We start from the raw sequence: 11,709 nt of genomic DNA on the forward strand, positions 1-11,709 counted from the left end.
TACTACTGCACTCTATTCAGAAGTTATGTTCTCTGTGCTGCATTCATCTCTGCACCCTCCCTCCTCCGCATTGGGCACTATTCCCTCCATCCCCTGCTCCATCATCCCATCCCCCCCACCTTCTCCACTACCCCCACCTCCCTCAGGGAGATTAACACTCCACCCACCCGCTCCTCCTCCCATTCTGGGACGAGCTCTCATCCATACAATCTCCAATCTAGACCTCGGCCAAAACATTTGGGGTTGGGTCTCTCCCCTGGATGGTAAAAAAAAAATCTAAAGTAGCCAGAGGCCGTCCATCGAAGATCAAAACTACCATTAAGTCGGCGGTGGCGGATGTTTCCACGGGCCGACAGTACACCATAGAAAGGGCGCTTAGAGAAATTAAGCCCTCTGCTCCTGTTTCCCCATGATTTGTCTCTCATACAATTGCAGGGGACTAGCCAACCCCAAAAAGAGATTGGCTCTCAAGCGGCTAGTACTAGAATCCAAATGTGATATCCTCCTCCTACAGGAAACTCTTGGCTCCTCTGAAATCATTACCAGAACCCTCCAAACCACTCTGCCGGTTGGGTATTTCAAGGTTTAGATGCTAATGGCAAATCGGGTGGCCTAGAAATTGGTATTAATCCCAAATTTGTCAAGATCTATTCATCTTGGGGAGGGTGGGGCTTCTTAGGTATGGATATTTTGGTGGGAGAACTCGGTATCAGAATTAGAGTGATCAACATGTATGGGCCTAACCAGAACAGAGTGACTTTCTGGCTTAACTTCTTGGAACATAACCTTATTACAAATGCTACCATTATTGGAGGGGATTTAAACTTTTCATTGGGAATGGAGGAATCCTGGGGTCATCATGCACAAATGGATCCTATCTCGGAGCAGATGAGCACATTACTGGACACCTACAAGCTTATTGACGTTCCCATGAACAAGAAAGTACCCACTTGGCATAATAGGAGAACGGGGGAAGCCGCCTTGGGTCGAAGATTGGACCAATTCCTAATCCATGAAAATCTACTTCGTCAACTTCCCCTGTACAGACAATGGGTTGGCACTGGTGGTTCATCAGATCATCTACCTATTCTTCTTCAAATCTCTAGACCTACCAAGAAGCCGCGTCCTCCTTTCAAATTCTTTACGGGCTACCTTCAAGATCCGGATTTCATCAACCTCGTAACTAACTTCTGGCAACCTCAACCTCCACTGTGGGAACAGAAGATGGCGGCTGATTTCTGTGAGAGACTCAAAACCCTCAGGAACAGGACCGAGGAATGGTCAAAGAGGAAGAAACGGAGAGATGAACAACATCTCGTCGATATAGAATTACAGATTGCACAACTAACGGATGAACAGGGGCTTGGTTTCTTATCAGAGGAGTCTAAAACACATTTGAACAATCTGGAGAAACAAAAAAATAAGCTGCTACTTGACAAAGAAGAACAATGGAGGTTGAAAAGCAGGGCCATCTGGCTGCAAGCAGGAGATGGAAATACAAAATTCTTCCACAACTTCACTAATGGTAGGAAGGCAACAAATACTATCTGGTAGCTGCCTAATGAACCTGATGGATGGGCCTCAACTCACAAGCAGTTAGCCAGATTGGGAACTTCACATTTCAAAAGACAGTTTACGGCTCCAACAGATATCAATCTACCGGAGATCATTAACCTGGCAGGGCTTTTTCCAAGATTTGTGGAACCTGAAGCAGTGGAGGATTTGATCCAATCGGTAACTATGGAGGAACTGGAAGGTACACTAAAGTGGTTCAAAAAAGACAAGAGTCCAGGGCCGAATGGTTGGCTAGTGGAATTTTACTTGGCTTTCCTAGAGTTGTTGGGAAAGGATCTTTTGGCTGTCATCAAAGAGAGCAGAATCACAGGACATATTCATCCTCCTATGAACCACACCTTCATAGCCTTGATTCCTAAGACTGATTCCCCTGCATCTTTCAACGACTTCAGGCCTATATCCCTCTGCAACTGCCTTTACAAAATCATTGCAAAAATTATTGCTAATCGTATAAAACCTATCCTCTCCAATCATATCTCCCAGGAGCAATTTGCTTTCCTCCACCATCGACACATACAAGAAGCCATTGGCACAGCCCAGGAAGCCTTACACTCCATTAAACAAAAGAACCTTAAGAGCATCTCCCTCAAAATTGATCTGTCAAAAGCCTTTGATAAAGTGAATTGGCTTTATCTGAAAATGATCCTTACTCACCTGGGGTTTCCCCCCACCCTCATCTCCTGGATTATGGGCTGCATCTCTTCTGTCTCCTTTGCCATCCTCATAAATGGTTCGGCTTCTTCATCCTTCAATATAGATAGAGGCATCAAGCAGGGATGCCCTCTTTCACCTCTTCTTTTCCTTCTAGTCATGGAAGGCCTGAGTAGACTTATTGCTGCAGAGAAAAGGAGAGGGGGACTTAGTGGACTAAAAATCATGGAGCGTTTCTATCTGACCCATCTACTTTTTGTAGATGATATCCTGATATTTTTAAATGGGAGTGTCCGAGACTCTTCCTCACTAAATGCTATTCTGATCCTTTTCTGCAAAGCAACGGGAATGGAGATAAACAGAGAAAAATCTTCCATCTCCCTAACAGACTGCTCACCACAGGAAACCCAGCTAGCTTTTCAAAAGTTTGCCTACCAAGAAACTGATCTAATGGAACGACTCAAATACCTGGGATTTGGACTTAAACCGGATGGATACAAGATTGCAAATTGGACCTGGCTCATCACCAAAGTGGAAAAGAGAATCAGCTGCTGGTGTCATAGATTCCTCTCTAGAGTTGGCCGACTTATACTCATAAAATCTGTCCTTGAAGCCACCCCAGTATATTGGATGTCACTTGCCTGGATACTGCGGGGGATTCTTCACCAAATTCAACAAATTTGCTGCAAATTCCTATGGAATGGTAAAAATGAGGGCAAAACTTTTGCCTGGGTAAATTGGAACAAAATCGCCACTCCAAAGAAGTGGGGAGGTTGGGGGCTCAAAGTACTCCAGGCATTTGCTCAAGATTTGGCGGCCAAACAGGGTTGGATTTTGTTGAAACACAGTAGTCTCTGGATGGAGGTTATCCACCATAAATATATATGGCCGTCGACCATCACTGACTGGGTCAGAGGCACTTCTTGGAACAGGAGAGGTATTTCAGTAATATGGAGGGCTATCCTCAATGCTATGCCCATCATCAAAGAAGGATTACTATGGAGGATTGGAAATGGTGCATCTGTCCAAATTGGCATTGATCCTTGGCTGGGCTGTGGAAACTCCCATATATTACCAGAAGGTTTGATTCATCATCTTAATAACAGAGGTATAAAGTACCTTGGACAGATTAGAGACCAGCAGAATTCCACTTTTCATTCACAAGCATGGTTGAATGAACAGCATGGACATATCCCAAATGAATGGAGTAGACCTTGGCAAAGTTACATTCAGGCACTTACAGAATCACATGTCAGATTAAGGAATTCAGAGGATGAACTTATATGGGCACTCTCAAAATCAAGACAATATACACCAAAACTGGGATATGACAAAATCATTGCTGATAGAAAACTGGAGGCCTTAAAAAAGCTGGTGGGATACATTATGGAAATTAAAAGCTCCTCCGCGTACCAGACTGCTGATGTGGAATATATTGGAAAACAAGATCCCCACTGGATCGTATCTAAAAAAAAGGGCTTTCCTGGGACCTACCCAATGTGTACTGTGTTTTCAAGATGAAGAAACGACTCATCATCTCTTCCTTTCTTGTCCCACTACCAGGAGCATCTAGTATCAGGTCACTCAATCTCTAAATTTAAATACTAACTGGCAGGGGGCAGACATCAGCTCAGCCTGGGAACATTGGTGGAGTTCCTCGGCAATGGACAAACCTCGGAACCTCCCATTACTTGTCTCTTGGCATATATGGATCAAGAGGAATATTGTTATATTTGAGGACAAACCGGTCAACTGGAACCTTATCCATCCTAAAATCTGTGCGGCATATGCTGATATTCCAAATGACACCTGCAACACGAGACCTCGGCCTATCCGGCAGGAGTAGATCAATAGATCAATCCCTTGGGCCTATTTCGATGGGGCTGCCCAACAGCATGGCTGTGGTGGTGGCATTTATTTCCATTTATCTGAAACCCATTACTTTCAGATTAGTATGGGTCTGGGGCCGGGAACAAATAACCTTGCAGAACTGATTTCTCTCCGACATCTTTTATACTTTGCTATTAAGAAAAACTGCCGAAACCTGCAAATCTTTGGAGATTCAAAGAATGTGACAGATTGGTTCAACAACACTGCTATCTGTTATGCATACACATTGAGGAATATATTGGAAGAAATTGTTTTTTTCAAAACATTTTTTGACCAATTATCTGTTTCTCATATCTACAGGGAAAGAAATGAAACTGCTGACCGACTATCAAAAGAAGCGATGCATCGTCCTATAGGGGAGTGGATGATCGTTGAATTTACTCCAACAGGGACATACCAGTACTTTCAAAGGCCTTATATAGATGGAGATATACAGGGAGGCAACGGCCTCTAATTTCACAGCATATGTATATGAACTTTTTTTTGGCACATAACTATGTATAACAGTAAATGCTTGTAAATATGGACATCTTCTTTGCACAGAAGATACTACTGAACTCTATTTTGATGGTCTCAACACCATTACTGTATACCCTCCGGGTTTCTAGTTTTTGTTTTTGATTTTGACAGTGGTACAGTGCCACAGTATCAGCATATGCCTTCGGGCATCTACAGCATGTAATTTCACTATTGAAATTATGAATTTTCTTATTCTGAAAAAAAGATCTTATGTAGAAGTTTCTTCAACACAAATGGGATTAATTCGCATTATTTTTCATGCTCTTGATTTATACTTTAAGCATGGAAATGATATAAATAATTCTCTGGTGTAGCAACATTTAGTAATTCCTCAAGGGCTACATCGTAGCCCGTGAGATCCTAAAAAATAACTAAAAACCTAAATCCACACATATAGATTCAAGACCTAATCCATAGACCCTAAAAACACATCTTAAAATCATAAATCCTCATAAACAGATAAAAAGATGTGAACCATATTAATGAACTTAGCTCTAGAAAATTTCATGGTAGGGATTCTACTATGCATGTTATGCTCTTTTCTAGCTAAAATCACTAGTTGAAAACATTCATGTAGTTATTTTAATCTTGTTACACTTTCTTCCTCAAGTGAAACTAAGGCACATATGCCTCAAAATATGGCAATCCAATTTGATGAGCTCACAATCTGTGAATGTTTTTGTATGCTTCTATTGTGCAAGCCTAGTCTAATGGAAATGAGTGCTTTTAATCTGTGGCTTGGGTGTAGAGCTATTAATCACAAGATTTAATCCCATGATATGGTTGTAAGATTTGGTATTAAGGATATTTTTTTCAAGCCTTCATCCATTTGTGGTAGCTTATCCCTTGAAATATATTTTTTTGAAAAATATTATTTCCCTTTAACATTTAATTCCACTTGTTCTTTTTCTATTTAAGGTGAAATACACACAACATGAATACACATATTTTTTAATATTTTTTTATCAGGTATTTGGCATTTAAAGAAGAATACTTGAAACTTATCCTTTTCTTACTAGTCATGAAAAGTATAGTCCCTGCAACCTTTAACCATGGTCTTAATCTCATGGTTATGTTGTAGCATTTTTGTTTGTGTCTTGGTCGTGGTTAGGTTAAAATAATACTAATTTTGCATATTTTAAAAAATAAAATACTTTTAAAGTTTCATCATCGTTCTCTTTTAGAATCAATCCAATTGAAGTGTGCAAGCTAATAGTATCGTGCGAAATTGAAAAACTTTTATATAATGTTGTTATTTTTAATCTCATCTCTATGTTGTTTATCACGACCAAACCTTGAAATCTAAAAGGGATTTGATTAAAACTTTTATCTGATCCATTGATAACAAATTGATTGAATCCCTTGAGAATGTTGATTTTTATTGTGTTCATACTCCTACTAATTATAATTTTAGTCATGGAGTAGTTGGAAAACTCTCTTAGACCTTTGAATCATGGCACTATAAGAAATGAAGTTGTTGTTGTTTATGATTCAGCTAGTGTATAAGTTTGCAAATAATGATGAATTGAAAATAAGTCTAAGAGATAACTATTGTGCTAGAATCCCCAAGGCTTGCACCCAATGATCTGTTAGCATTCCTATTGTTTCAGTAACAATACTAAATTTGATCAAAGTATGGCTGTATCACTTATGAGTTACTCCCTAATTTATTTAAGGTCTCCTTTTTCATTTTGATTGGTTATTCCAAAATAATTTTGTCTGCAAAGGAAAAAAATGGATTTTCTGTACTGATTTATGTTATTCTGTGAATGCGACAAAGTTGTTGGTTTTCAAAATAATGTTTGAAACTGATGAATGCAATGGAACACATACTGGTCCAATCACCATTCAAAAAATGAGCCATGACAAGTTGTGATGCTTGCTGGAGTTTTTATATAGTGGGAGCATCTCAGACGAGGTGATTAAACAACATGGGCATGTGTTGTTCATAGCAGTTGAAAAATATAACATTCATTTATTAATTAAAATTTGTGAGGCTTACATTTCAAATTCTTTCAACCCATCAAATGGTTTGGATGTTCTTGAGCTAGCAACAATATTCTCTGCTACTTCTTTGAAAGAAATAATTGTAAATAAAATTATAAAAATCACGATGAAATTATCTTCACTAAAAAGAATGAAGGGTTTGCTCTGAAAAATGCACTACTTTCAATAGAAATGATAAAGGCATTGCTTAAAGAAAACAAGGGTAAATCATGATTCCAATCTGAAAAATATTTGAAGCTTTAGTAATTTTATGTAACACCCTCCTCCCACATCTACCCAAGTAACCGTCCAACTGGGGTAAATATGTGACGAGAGGTTACTATGATATGATTCGACCTCCTAAGTCATGTTAAGGAAGTGGAACCAATGGAAACACACCATAAAGAACTTCAACATCAGTAATAAGGCCCCTAAGAACCATCCCAACCTTCATGCTAACCAACCCTTGAGTCCTACTGAGTTTTTAGACTACTTGACCTCTGGATGCTCCCATGCTATGGGCATGCCAACGTCCAAAGAGCTCTAGACGATCCCATAAGCCTGCATGCCTGTGTCCAGGGAATATTTCCAGTAGACCTATGCTAGAGTCTGGGGAATTTAAGGCACTTTTCAAGCCTAGAATTCCGGCCATTGCCCATAACTTACTGTAGCTTCCATAATCCATTAAACACATGATGACAAGATTAATAAACCAAAAAATAAGTCCAGTACTAGGCCTGACCATCCCCAACTAGGACTGACATTCGGTCAAACACTCGGCATGAATTAAATCTATAGGTTTAAATAACAGATCTGAACATAGGGGTCTTATACTTATCCAGGGATCACTAAGAATAATTTTTCCCTTACATCATTAGCTGCAGTACCATCTATTAGGTCATAGATACATTGTTCATTCATTTACAAATAGAAACATGAGGAGAGCCATACATCATCACTGTCAGAATACATGCTCATAACCAAAAACATAATAACAGAAATACCATCAATACATCAGCGATAGAATCCACATATAAACCGGTACATTTACACATGAAAGACCAAGGAAAATAATTTCTCATTAATGAATGTAGAAACCAACCAGTGACGGACTACCACATTCCATCCAACCATAGATTGGCTGAGCCAAATTTCTCTTCAGCCAATCCTCCCCATGTCATATTCTAAGCATGAATGTGGGACCCATAACCAACAAAAAAGAACCAAACAAGCCTGGATGATACCAGAGCTATCCACCTCCACAAGAGGAATTTTAGTGCCTCCTAGTCTCTTAGGCTTTACCGTAATCCAAAGTCTGATCTAGGGATCACTAGGCCCTACATTGAGATCCACTCTTCATGCTTTACCATACATCCCATCCTGGGACTACTAGGCCCAATGGAGAGCAATCCACCTCTTGGATTTTCCGTATATCCCACCATTCACCGACAAGGATTCTTAGGCCCACCGAGACACACAATCCTGACTTTAACACAACCCACAATCTGGTTCAGGGGTTACTAGGCCAGTGGCTTTACCGTGATCCACAGTCTGGCTTAGGGATCACTAGGCCATGTGTTCGTCATTTCAAAGATCCACCCCACTCACCTTCGAATCCATTTGGAAATCTAGCTCAACTGAAGTATGAGAACCCATTTCATCATGGCTATCCAGAAATTTCAGGGCTAGGCTGCAAACACTTCACACCTTGTAAAACCCATGCCATGACAGAAAATAACCATATGCAATACCATGCATGGAAAATCTAGCAAGGAAGTCACACATGAAAATCAATACCTACAAAGAACCCTGTTGTAGCTCCTTGATCCTGCTCTTCCTTGCTTGATTTTCCTTCCTCTTTCCTTCCTTGTCTTTCTTGATCAAATGACAAAGTGCTCCAAGAATACTCTAAGTATCCAAGAGTGAGTGAGAGAGAGAGAATAATGAGAGAGCTCCAAAACTGAACTAACCAAGCTTGCCCACTTATCCTCAAAAGCCTTTTCATCAATGAGGCCTCTATTTTCTTCATTTTCCATTATTTTTCTTCAATTTCCTCCTCACATGCAACCCATGAAATTTCACCTTCCTTTTCTCTTAATTTCCATTATTTTCGTAAATAAATGTGCCAAAATGCCATTTTTCCTTTCCAAATCCTTAGCCGTTTCCTTTGCCAATTTCCTTTAGCCATAATAACCGAAATGAACACCCACTAGGATGTTTTTCCCACCATTCAACCTGGAATACGTGTCCCATCAACTGTGGTCTTATATTTTTTTACATGGATTTTTAACCAGGGCTTTTACAAAACCCTACCCATTGGGTTGACACCATCCTCGGTGTTCAATGATACATATAACCAACAAGACTGTTGAAAACAAAACATACTGCCCATGGAGCTTTATAACACTGCTCATTGTAATATTTACAATGACCACTACTAAAACATGACAAACATACCATTTAATGGATATTTACAACATAACTCATTATGGTATTTACAATAATCACATAAACACATAAACATTTGCTTCAACCAACAATTAACCATACTATTTATGGAGCTTTATAAATCTAGCTCGATATACACATATACACATATACACATATGCACATTTGATCAGCAACCAAATGAGAGGATACGATGTTTGCATCCACAACAATGGAATCCAAAGACTCACACCTCCACCCTCAAAGTAATACTAGGATTCACCTCCTTCCTAGGGAGTCCATAATCCATTGCAAGGTCAAATCTGCATCCAATGTCCAGCGCTACTATCCGATGACACTTGTCCTCTCAGTGTAAAATTACCAGCTCATTGTTCCAGGGAACACTCCCAATGTGCATTTGATTCCATCTGACAATGCTAATGACCAAAACAAATATATTCCCAACCTTCCCTTCTTTGCTACACAGTCCCTCGGGCAATTCAGTCACCCCCTCCCATGTAGTCACACACCTTCCAAGTTCTGTTGGCACCCCCATCTTGGGTTGTCCATCCCTTGTTAAGGCTTCCTCGCATCAGAAGATAGAAAAACCAAGGAATATCCCTACCTTAAAACCATCATAATGGTCATAGCATGCTCATGGAAATCAATGGACACTATTGGGTACCAGTGTCCCACAATGACCATGCTCTTGAATACTTTACTAGCATACTGGTGCCTATTCTAATTCCTTTTGTTGTGGCTGCTAATTCTTATAGTTTATTTCAACCACTAAACTGGGCACGTTCATGATTTATTGTACCTAGCACAAAATTTCCATTAGATTGAAAATAAATTGAAATAACTTCAAGTCATACCTCATTGGTGGCTTGTCAATAAGTTACACTTGCAACTTTGTTTGCTTCTGTCACAACAAGTAAAACTAGCATCTTTGATCAAATCCTCATGTATAAATATATCACATCAGGTTAGCTCAAAACACAACCATCATAAATCAAAATCATAAATGATCTAAAATCACCTGTAAATGACCTCAGAAAAATAATTAAGGTATTACAGACTCAAGTGCTGGGGTGCGCCTATGTTATTTTATGCAATGGATCGATAATATTGCGAAATACACAGACACTGAAACAGTAAGAGAACACAGAAAGAAAACACATAAACACAACAAATTTAATGATGAGTTCACCCAATCCTCTTGGGCTGCGTCTCCTGGTCCATACTTCAGTGCTGGCCCTTCTATTGTGTCTTAAAGCAGAGTTTTTACAATAAGGAGCTCAATTTGAGTCTCACTTTAACAAATGATGATTAGTAGGATTGTACTTGGATTCCCCAAGTCTCTAGATTACACAGACTCCCCTTACTGAATCTCAACCTCAACTGGTCTCAGTGGTATGAGTCGAATTTGGTACTCAATACCTGACAAGTATACACAGAGGGGTTGCTTGAACCTCTCAAGCCTTCTCTAGAGTTCACAGACTCTCGGACTCTCTCTGTCTCTGCCTGCTCGATGCTACATATGCTCTGCAGGTTAGCTCGTCTTCTCTGCTCTCTGCAATTCACTTCTTTCTTGCCTTTCGGTTTTCTGCTTCTCTTTCTCTGCTCTCTTTACTCTTTGTCTGTTCATGGCTTAAAGCCAATCTGCTCCCTAACTGTTCGTTTATGCTTCCCAGCTCTCTGGATCTCCTGCCTCTGTCCGCTTGAATTCCCCTGCTCTATGTCATCATCACTGTGTAATGCTACAGAGAGAGGTAACCACTTGTTTTCTCACGAACTGAGTGTCAGTTCTCTTTGAACGGTCGTTATTTCCATTGCTCCAAGATTTCCCGTGAAACTGATTCCTTTGCCAACTCATCAGTCATGCCGGACTTCAAATCTTATTTGACTCAGCCTATTTCTCCATCGAATTCGGTCATCCATCGGATCGTTTCTCCACCGTTCATTTGGAGCCTCCAGATCCTACTCTCTCCGTCCATATCACAGGAGTAAGTAACATGACCTTTACCCACGCGATGTGAGCTTTTTTCTCTCTCATCCACTTCACGTGTGTCACTCGGTGTATGGCATCGAGCAGGACTCGGTCAAACCCGCTTACCGCTTGAAGCCCTTCCGATATCCTACCGGTTTTAGTGCGGGACTTGCCTTCTGACGAAATCGACGATTTCCGTACAGTTTTATGCTTTTCCTCGTGACCGAGCACTTGGGGGCTTTCCTTCACTGAGGGGGACACCCTGCGATACGCGATTAGGTTTTTGGATTTGACCTCCCATTTGTCAATTTGTGCCAGTGCGCGGTCACCATGGGCCAACAATCTGTGCGCTTTGACCGAGGGTCCTCGTTGTTCTGTGCTGACCACAAATTGCCATTGTTCAGAGGTAATTTCTGATAAGCTTCGACATCCATAATAATTTGAAACTTCAGTATGAGTTTTACAGAGTTTATGGAACTTTAAGAGTGTTTAAGGATCAAATTCGGATCAATAAATTATATGTAACCATCATAAAACAAAATCATAGATCACATGTAATAATCATAGACCAGAATCATAAATCACATGAATAATAAAACTGAAATAAAATGTTGATACTTATCCTTTAACCAATCCTTATCTTCTACCTTTTTCGTTATTCCATATGCACA

This window comes from Pinus tabuliformis, chromosome 1_1 (assembly GCF_031772625.1).
Source record: "Pinus tabuliformis cultivar Carrire ecotype Pingquan chromosome 1_1, CPIR1, whole genome shotgun sequence".
Lineage (NCBI taxonomy): Eukaryota > Viridiplantae > Streptophyta > Pinopsida > Pinales > Pinaceae > Pinus > Pinus tabuliformis.